This window comes from Hipposideros armiger, unplaced genomic scaffold (assembly GCF_001890085.2).
Source record: "Hipposideros armiger isolate ML-2016 unplaced genomic scaffold, ASM189008v1 scaffold_336, whole genome shotgun sequence".
Lineage (NCBI taxonomy): Eukaryota > Metazoa > Chordata > Mammalia > Chiroptera > Hipposideridae > Hipposideros > Hipposideros armiger.
In genome coordinates this window covers 776288-786912 of record NW_017731686.1, presented here as the reverse complement: position 1 = coordinate 786912, position 10625 = coordinate 776288, and positions in this window count along the sequence as shown.

Genomic DNA, 10625 nt, shown 5'->3' with positions numbered 1-10625 from the left:
ATGGATCCTCCCAAAGTAGAAGTGTGTGTGTGTGGGGTGGGTGAGTGGGTGGGGTGGGGGTGGGAGGAGTTAATTAGGGATAAATGACAAATTTCTAAGATCTTGACATTTAATGTAGGATGGATTTTGTTTACCTCACAGGAAAAAAAGCATTTAAAACACCTCTGATTTATGGCAATTAATGTACCTGATTGTGTGTAAAGTAATATTGTACTCAGAAGGTTTGTCAGTTAAGGTAATTTAGTCTTTTTTTGTTGGTCAGTCTAACTAAAGGCTTGCCAACAGTGTTGCTACTTGCAGAGAATCAACATTTGATTTTCTTGGTTTTCTCTACTGTGTTTCTGTCTTCTATTTCATTAAGACCTTATCTAATCTTTCTTATTTCCTTCCTTTTGCTTGCTTTGGGTTTAGTTTGTCCTTTTTCCAGTATCTTAAGGTGAAAGGTTAGCTTATTGATTTGAGGCCTTTTTCAATAATGGCATTTACAGCTATAAAATTTCCTCTAAGCATTGCTTTAGCTGCATCGCATAAATTTTGGTAAGTTATATCTTTGTTTTTATTTATCTCAAAAGCATTTTCTAACGTTCCTTGAGACTTCTTTGATCCAATGGTTATTTAGGTGTGTGTTGCTTAATTTCTATATATTTATGAATTGCCAAATTTCTGTTATTAATTTGTAATTTCCCTCCATTGTGGTCAGAGAACGTACTTTGCATGATTTCAAGGCTTTTAAATCTATGGAGGCTTGTTTTGTGGCCTAGCATATGGTTTATCCTGGAGAATGTTCCTCGTGCGCTAAGTAGAACCTCTGTTCTGGGCATAGGGGCCGGGTGGGCGAAGGGGCCCATGACTCCTTGGTTGTAGTCCCTAGGAACTTAGCCTGTGCAGCCTTTTTAGTATCCATTGAATAGGAGCCAAGGAAAGAGGGAGCCCCGTCTTCTTGGCCATACACGCCTAGTGTGGAGATTTCGTCATGCCAAGCTGGGGGAGCGGCGGGAAGGAGTGGGTTTATGCCTCAAATTCCAAATACTTCCACTGTTCTTACTGAGATTTAGGAGATTTTCTTGAATAAATGTCTCTACGTTTGCTGCATGCCTTTAGGAGAATTTCCAGGTACTTTAAATTTCTTTATTATTATTATTTTTTATTCCACCAGTTAATGGTAGTTTTGCTGGGAGCAGTAGGGCTGCGGGGCGCCTCATGTTGCCATTCTGCATGTAATTCTCTCATTTGAGGTAGCACATTACTCAAAATGTCAGGCTCTCCGTTACCTTTTGGAATTTTCACTTGAGCAAGCACATTTTTCAGAATTTTGTGTCAAATATCATTGCGATTAAGGGTCGACTGACTCTTCTTAGTAATTTAAAGTCTCTTTTTTAAAATCCCATTTTAAAAGATTATTTTTTTCTGTTACAGTTGACATTCAATATTATTTTATATTAGTTTCGGGTGTACAGCATAGTGATTAGACATTTATATAATTTATGCAGTGATCCCCCAATTAGTCTAGGACCCATCTGGCACTATACATATTTGTTGCAACATTATTTCTATATTCTCTATGCTGTGCCTTTGTAACTACCAATTTGTATTTCTTAATCCGTTTACCTTGTTCATCCAGCTTCCCACCTTCCTTCTCATCTGGCAACAGTCAGTTTGTTCCTTGTATCTATGAGTCTGTTTCTGTTTTGTGTATTCCTTTACTTTGTTCTTTAGATTTCACATATAAGTGAGGTCATATGGTATTTGTCTTTCTCAGTCTGACTTACTTCACTTACGATGATATCCTCCAGGTCCATCCATGTTGTTGCAAATGGCAAGATTTCATTCTTTTTTATGGCTGAGTAATATTCCATTGTATATACGCATATATGTACCTCATCTTCTTTATCTAATCATCTATTGATGGGCACTAAGGTTGCTTCCCTATCCTGACTACTGTAAACAGTGCTGCAGTGAACATAGGGGTACATATATCTTTTCAAATTCGTGTTTTGGGTTTCTTAAAATGAAAATGAAGTTGACATATTAGTCATTAACTTACTGAGTTAATGACTGCAATTTTATTTCATTATTTTATTTCTCTATTGAACTAATTAAAAACTATTAATTAGTATGTGCTGGTTAATGCTTTCATATTTTAACTCTACATACTTAGTCCCAATGGAATGTGCACAAATAGACATCCAGAAAATCTCATTTTCCTTAGAATCTATCTACTTCTATTGGGAAATATTAATATGGCAAACACTGACATGATTAAAAAGCAACCTATATTCATTTAATGCAGAATATTATCTTGGGTCATAATGTAGAGTATAGATGAAAAAGATGAGGCAGTATATAACAGCGATGTAATGCAGCCCCTAAGGTTATGCACATAGAAACATTCCTTCCTTTTTTCTGTGTTTCTTTTCTTTGTTTAGAGTTCTTTCTTGTGCTGCTTCTGTATGAAACTCTTACCGGCACTCAGTGAGGTAATGAGGTGGTGAGACACAAGCCTTTAGAGGTTTTTAAGATAGCTAAAACAACACAGAAGAAAGGATTTTAAATTGGAAATTTTGTATCATATCAAACTTAGATTATGTTTTAATAAAGCATACTAGAAGTTTTATACTTCAGGTTGTACAGGAATATCCATTTGGAAATGATGCTATTGAGTTTTAAGAAACTTTTCAATTTCTGAAACTTAAGTGAATCTACATAAACGACTGCCTTGTAATGCTTTTACTCTCCAACTGGAACGCTGCAGTTTCAGTGAGTCAGTGGAACTTAAGAAATTTCTTAGAAATGCTCTAAAGACCTGAATATGCTTGTTTTACTCCCTTTGGGCCTGATTCATTTCCAGAATAGCTCTACTGCACAATTCCTTTGTTAAACTTTAATTGCTTTCAAATTATGTTGGAATTCAGTCATGCTCAATAGGAATTTTCCTGTGAAATTATATTAGGATCTGGCCCAAAGGTATTTAAAAAAAAATGCAGATCAAAGCCTATATATTGCATGAAAAACATTTTATCTTTTGTAACATAAAGATGCATCTTTATGGTATAAAGGAAATCTACAGTATTATTATAGCACATAATAAAATTTGGAATAAAGATTGGAATAAAAATTGACCCCTTGCAATTTCAGTCATATTAAATAAATTTCCTTGCAAATACCTTTTGGAACAAATCTCATTTGAATGAAATAATCTTAATATAAAAACCCTTATAATGTACATGATTTCTTTTTCCTTTTTTTACTCATATTTAGAAGTTACATGAAATAGTTCCAAATATCAATCAATATATTTGAGTGCTATTCAAAAGAAATTCATATCCAAGTGTAGGGCGGTCTCTTGTGATGGTTTTGCAGAGTGGGCCCTGCCTGTGCTCTTAGGTCCAGTGGTCCACGCTCAGCCTTCACACAGAACTGGAAATGGGCAGCAGCTTGGGAAAAACAGGTACCAGGTAAGAACAGAAAATCATTCCACACGTTTTTATTTTCTAAGTCTACAGAAAGGAAATGTGAATACAGTTGTTCTTGGGGGTAAATTGGTCTTCTCAGGAAGAGGAATGAATGCCCCTAGAGCACCAGGGAGGTGATTTTCTCATTTAGATGAGTGAGAAAATGTCCTAAGTGGGTTCTGTTGTGAGAGAAAGCAGCAGGTGAGCAGTTAGCTCCAGGGGACAGTCTACCCCACACAGATTAGGACCACTTTTACTGGTAGTCTTTGCACAAAGCTACATATTTGAAAACATTTTTATGGACACTGATTAATTGATTATGCTTATTATTTCTTTTCTTTTTTTTTTTTAGCTGAGCCATCCTGCCACCTGTTGGCAGCTCAGTGGCAGCTCAGCTCGGGCCGGGAATCCAACTGGCGACCCTGTTGCTCAGAGCTCGCACTCTTGAGAGAGCTCTTAACCAACTGAGCCACTCGGCTGACCCTTGCCTATTATTTCTTAATGCAATTCTGATCCTTGGGCTCCAGCTTTGCATTCTTCTGTCCTCTGCACCCCCCCACCCCCCCAAGAAGACTATTGGACCCACTGTGGCTAACTTACACATCTTTGGCAAGAGGACACATTTCCCACACAGTTCCCATTGAGGACTTTTCTTACATCTGGATTACTGACGATTGGTCCGTATTTTTACCATTTCATGCATTCGTATTAAATATATTTTAATCATAATCTATTACGGGAATTAGCTCAAACGTTTAAGCCAGAAGAAACTCCCCCCCCTTCTTTTTTATTTCTAAATCACCGGAGATGGCACATCATCTCTAGCTGAAATGTGGAAAGAGCCACAACACAGTCAAGTGGGAGCAAACAGCCTCCAAGCGGGACGTGGTCTATAATAAGAGAATGTACCTATAGGTGCAGAAATGAAAGAAGCCCTGAAGACATCACAAAAGAAACAAATTTTCAATGTAGCCAGACCCACGGTGGAGCAATAACTTGATACAGGTCAATACCTTGATGATTCAAAGTGGTGGTCATAACACCATTCTCCAGGCAACATTTTGTGACTCACTCCAGGTAACACGTTCTTGTGGTCACATCACATCACGTGGCCAGATGGCAGGAATTATAGAGGCTCAAGGCACAGATGGAAGCCAGACTCCTTGAGTTGAATCCTGGATCAACATTGTGTGACCTTGGTCATTGTACTTAATCTCACTGGGCCACAGTTTCTTCATCTTTAATCTCAATACTTAATCTTAAGGTGTTTGTTTTTATTAGTTTAGCACTCATGGGAATAGTTGAATAAGTGCTATTATTATACCATCACTTCTAGGAATCTTTAAAACATTGGAGAAAACTTTTTACCATATACTTATATTTCAATAGTTCATCAGAGTGCATTCACTCAGTCAACAACTGTTTACTGAGCACTTTTCGAAGTTCTAGGCACTGTGCGAGGTGATAGTGATCTAGTGATGAAAGGGCAGGAGCAACCTCTGCCTTCATGGAGTCGATGGGCTTTAAGTGGGTAGGCTGCCTGGCAACTTCAGCTTGCCAACCCTCCCTCTACTCTTCCTAGAGATTTTGCAACCGACATGCTTCTGTGTTTAGCCTCTCAGCATCCCAGGGCTCCACTGACCTCGCCAGATCTCATTTCAGATCCAAGATGATTGATAGTGATGACATCCAGTTACAGCTTTTCATTCCCCAATCAGAACCAAGAGGTGGGTTTAATCAAACCTTTAAGAGCAATATGAGAAAGTAGCAAATACTGGAAACTCATGACATTGAGTAAGACACAAAGACTGTATTAGCTGTGTTAGAAGAATGGAATGGACCATGCTTGTGGTTCTGTGCTCCCTTAGTGATGGTTGGCAGGTCCATGTGTTGATGGGGGTAGGAGGTACTTCACATCACCAGTGGCCACGAGCTCTGGGCTATTGGAGCAGGACTGCCCAACAGTCACCTCGCTTCTCTTCTTATGCACTTTTCCCCTTTTTCAAGGACAATCACTCCTGTGCCCATTGGCTCCACCAAGGGTCCTCTGCACAGACAACCATATACCTCTCTCTGCAGCATATGCTTGTGCTAGTACATGCTCAAGTACTGATAGAGGAATGTCACCCCCAAGGCAGAATCTCCTAGCAGCTGTATTTCTTAGGAAGGATCAACCTCAAGTAGGTGCCTGAATATCAAAATACTTGAAGGAAGATGATGAAGTCATTTGTGAAAGATGAGTGAAGCCATACTCTGAAATGCGTAAATATGTGCTTACCATGTGTAAGTTGTATGCTATTGTCTGTTGATGAAGACAAGTAATTTAAAAGTTAACTGTGCCTGCCTCTTCTGTACTTAGGCTACAACTTGCAGTGCTTCAGAGTCCCTGAGGGACACCTCTTAGAGATGCAAATGTAGGCAGGTAGGCACTCATTGCTTGGAGGAAGGGCACAGAGGAAAACTTGGACTTGGACTAAGGGGTTCTTGCTTGGGTAAGGAGAGCGCTGGGGTGGAGTTGAAGCTATTTTCATAAGGAGCTAGAGTCCCACTGGGAGTGAGGGAGCCAGGCATCTTAAGTGAGTTTTAAAATTACAGAAACCTGCGGGAGTTCACTGCTTGGGAGGGGCACCCCCAGGCCCAGCATTGCCATGCACCACGTGGAGGCGCAGGCCAATCCAGTGACGCCTGGCGAATGCTGACGCCTAAGGGCTATGGACTAGGACTGGTTCCAGCATTTTGGGAGCTGAGGCTGGGATCTTGTCAGGATCTCTCTACTTTTCAAAGCATAACAATGCTGAGCATGAGTGCCCCTGAGGGCTTTGGGAGCAACAATGCTAGTGAGTCACTGGCCTGGTTCCCTTTGAAAACACTGGATGCTTGGACAGCTTAGGGGTGGGAGACGCCCCAAGATGGTTCATGGACTTCCTACTAATAAGGATATGTGGAAGTACAAGTGCCTCATTAAAAAAAAAGAGTGGTGTTACCATTTTTGATGCCCAAGCTGGTAAAGGGAGTCATACCAGTTATTTACACACAAACTGTAAAGAAGATGCAGTAGGTTCACATACAAATCTACAATTACTCCTCACTAAGGAAGTGTTAACAACCCTTAAGCAGCGTGGCAAAGGGAACAAATGCGGTTCTCTCTGGATCCTTCCCTAGCGTTGCAGGTTGTTCTCTTCTAAACCAATTACTTTTTTCTTCTTTAGAATTCTCCCCTGTCTCCCCCCGCTCTGCACTGATAATTCTTAGGTTTTTCTGATTACTTGCTCAAAGTACAGTCTTGGGAGTCCTGAGTCCTTTTCAGTGGGCTCGTGCAGACGCCTCCCTTCCCTCCATAATGTTTTGTGGGATGATGGTTGCCACATGGACTTGTTAATGAAAATGGCCACATGAGGCCACAGCTCTCTGCCTCTCTCTGTCCTGTAGGCAGCACCTGTTTCCTCTACAGCAGCTTTTTTCTCTCCGGTGACATCAGTATTCTCTTCAATGTAATGGTAGATGTCACATTTCTCACCATTCTGATTGGAAAAAGTCAATTTCTGCTTGGAATCTGACCGGAATAGACACTCACATTCCCTCACAACACACCAGGCTTCCTATGCAGTAACATGAAATTTAGGTTACGTCGGGCATTATTTTTTAATCAATGCATTCCCAGTTTTGTGTGTGCTAGATAATGATTAAGAATTCCTACCTTTTTTCCATCTCAAATGGAAATTGAAAAAATATTTAGTTTGCAAGAGACAGTTAGGTAAGAAGGTAAGTGGAATTGTTGCTAACTGGAGAACTTCCTATACCCACTAAATATCAACACTCATTGCTTTTGCTGCCAGTGGAGAGTCAGCATTTGGACCTCGTCTGTGGCTAGTCATTGTCCGCGTTAATGAGGCATCTCTTAGATACAGAAGGGTAAATGCAAGTAAGCTCCTTAATTGCCCACCTACAGTGAGAAATCAGACTGTTTCATAATGACAGAGCATCAAAGACAAATGCAGTGCATGGACTATTTGCTTCATCTTGGTGTGTGCAGAGGGGTATTATTCTCAGTTGACCTTCAGCCGTCAAGAAAATACACAACACTAACAGAACTTTCCATAGTTTCCACCTGAAAACACTCTAGCAAGAGAATCTGAAGCAAATAAAATAGATGGTCATTTGATCTCTATGCATCCTAAGCTACTGAATTTGATCTAGTTCTAGTACATTAAAATTTTAATAGCTTTGTTTTAACTGGATTTTAGACAGGTTTTAAAGAATCAGCAGTTACTGAATTATTGAATTCCATAGTTAGGAAATGGGCAAGGCTCTTTGCAGCAGCACAGTGAGTACAGAATTAAGTGACAAGGGACTTGAGGGTCACTTTGGGACTAAAACTCCTTTGCTTACACAACAGACAAGTCAAATCTTGGACAGGATGTCAGTTTTTCAGAGGTGACCCAGAAAGAATTACACTCACAACTATAAGTGTGAGTCAAGAGTGGTACCTTTAATTCTATCCCCTCACATTCTTAATTACCCTATTGAACCACTACTTTACTTTGGTCCTTTAGAAATTTGTATCACAAAACCCCAATTTATTGTACCAGCATTAAGTGTTTTTTTTTAAACTATGTTGTATTTTTTATTATTTTAGATTTTATTGGGGAATTGGGGGAAGGAACAGCGTTGGGGAATCAGGGAAAGGGAACAGACAAGTTGCTGTTGTTTTGTTCTTCAGTCTAGTTTTGGAGGATGTCGCTTCACTGGCTATGTTGGTATTATGATCATTGTGCTCTTCCTGGGTGAGGCAGTCGGTTGCCGGCCATTGGACGGCCCTCAACGGCAGCTCTCGCAGGCCGCTGGCCACTCATACTGGCTGTTGGCCACTCACAGTAGCCCACTGCAGCCTACGCCATCGCCGGCCACTCACGGCAGCCCAGCTCCAGGTTGAGCTGTTGTTCACCATCTTAGCTGTAGAGGGCGCAGTGTCACTGGCCCTCATATGTGGCATCCGAACTGGGGCCCTGCTGCTCAGAGCTGGCATCCAAAGCCAATTCTTAACCAATGCGCCACTCGGCCAGCCCTAGTTTTTTTTTTAATATACACATTCCATTTATTTACATGCAGAAACTCTAGTAGGATCAGTGAAATTTGTATAGCAATATTTATTATATACCTTTCAATTTCTACCCATCAGAAATACTTAACAAATGTCCCCATATATTATTATGAAACTGTTCCCGAAGCAGGGTATTTTCATGGTTGCATGTAATGATATAGTCTATTTTTAGAGCTATAGAGAATTCTAGAGGGCATTCCAACTGACAGGGGTCCCTACGTGATGGGAGGTAAGTGTAGCTGCTCACTGAGATGCCTCCTGGGATGATGGCCAGTCTCACTTTGAAGCAGAAAATAGAATAAAAAAATCAGGTTTACATGTTGCTGGAGTCAGAAAAGCCCATTATGATGATTTTGGTTAATGCGTGTCCTATAATCTATAGTTATCTTTAATATAATGCATGTCCTGATGAAAATTGTGTGTTTCGGTGAGCAGGTACTTGTATCCACAAGTGCAGGGGCCGCTGGACAGGGGGAAGGGTGTGTGGAAGATGGCTGTAGGTGGCATGGGAAAGGTGGGCAAAGCCAAGTGCCGTGATTAAGCTCCTCCCTCTGACTTGTTTTTCTTCTTCCTCCTCTATTGCTGTTAATTAAACATGATTGTTAATGTCTGACATTTCTCTCTTGGCAGTGAGGGGGGCAGGGTGCAAACCTGTCATTTATTTATTCACCAAATACTTGTTGCATGCTTACTGTGTGTGAATTAGTGTGCTGGTGGTAAGGGAAATTCATCTTTCCTGAAGCACACCTAATTACAATTCAGAGCATCTTCTAAAAGCTCTATGGATGTCACGAATTATACGTTCAAAAAAGAAAAAAAAGAACATCCTGAAGTGATTAGGGGATGTTTCATGGAGAAGGTGGGCATAAGACTTGAAAGTTGGAGAGGAAAATTGGAGAGGCACATGAGGAGAAATGATACTCCAGGTATGTAGACCAGTGGGAGAAAAGATATGACGATGAAACAGGTGGTTTGATACAGAATTGGTGAATGGACCATTTTAGATGAATCTAAATGTATTCAAGAAAGTTCAGAGTTGTTATGATAAACAGCAGGGTGAAGGGATCAGACGGAGTATTTTGAGAGCTAGAACATGAAATTTGACCTCTATTTACAGGAAAAAATGGATCCATTATGCAAGTTAATTATTGAGCACTTAAGTAGCAGACACTGGAATAGGAACGGAGATATGAAGGATATAGAATACACAACCACGGGAGTCACCAGAGTGGGGTGAATGGTGGTTGGTCACTAGGTTAGTGCAGGTTTGGCGCCATTCTCAGGCCTGGGGCTGCTCAGCCAGAGGCACAGGGCACACTGAGGCCTGCCACCACCTGACTGGGGCCTGCGGACCTTGCAGAGATTTAAGAAAGACTGCAGCACAGCTCAGACCAAGGCTGCCTACCTGCCACTAAGAGAACGTCTGGCTGTGAGTGATTTCAGTGAGAAGTTTCAAGGAGTCACCAGGTTGAGGCCGGCTGTGGTCATCAGGTTAATGCAGATTCAGATTTGGTGCCCACCTGCACCTGCAGGCTGTGTGAGGGTTCAACGTAGGAAAAATGGCGCGTGTCTGCCAGCTGTGGGAGGAGAGATCCACACAAAAACAAGGGCTGCTGTCCTTTCAGCCCTCGCCTTGAAGCCACACAATTCATTTTCTCCCTGTATGTCCGTGGTGTCATTTGAGCTGCTGTCCTGTCGCTGGAACTTAGGGTGAGTGTTTGTGAATGAGTGAGTCTGTGCGTGGGCCCTTTAAGAGCACACCTGGGTTTCCAGCAGCCTTCCATCTCACCCAGATGGAATCCCTGCTGATTTTCACAGCCAGAAGTTATGGCGACTCCTCTTCCCATCACTCGAATCCTAGGCTAGGGAGCCCAATGTGGGACTGGGACCCCCTTGCTTGTCAATGGGGACCTCTGGGGACCTCTGCAGCTGAGCTATTCCTCCTGACTTTTTTTTAAAGTTTTTTTTTTAATTGTTGACTTGGGGGATGGGAACAGCGCTGGGGAATTGGGGGAAGGGGAACAGACAAGTTGCTGTCCTTTTGTTCTTCAGTCTAGTTGTGGAGGACGTTG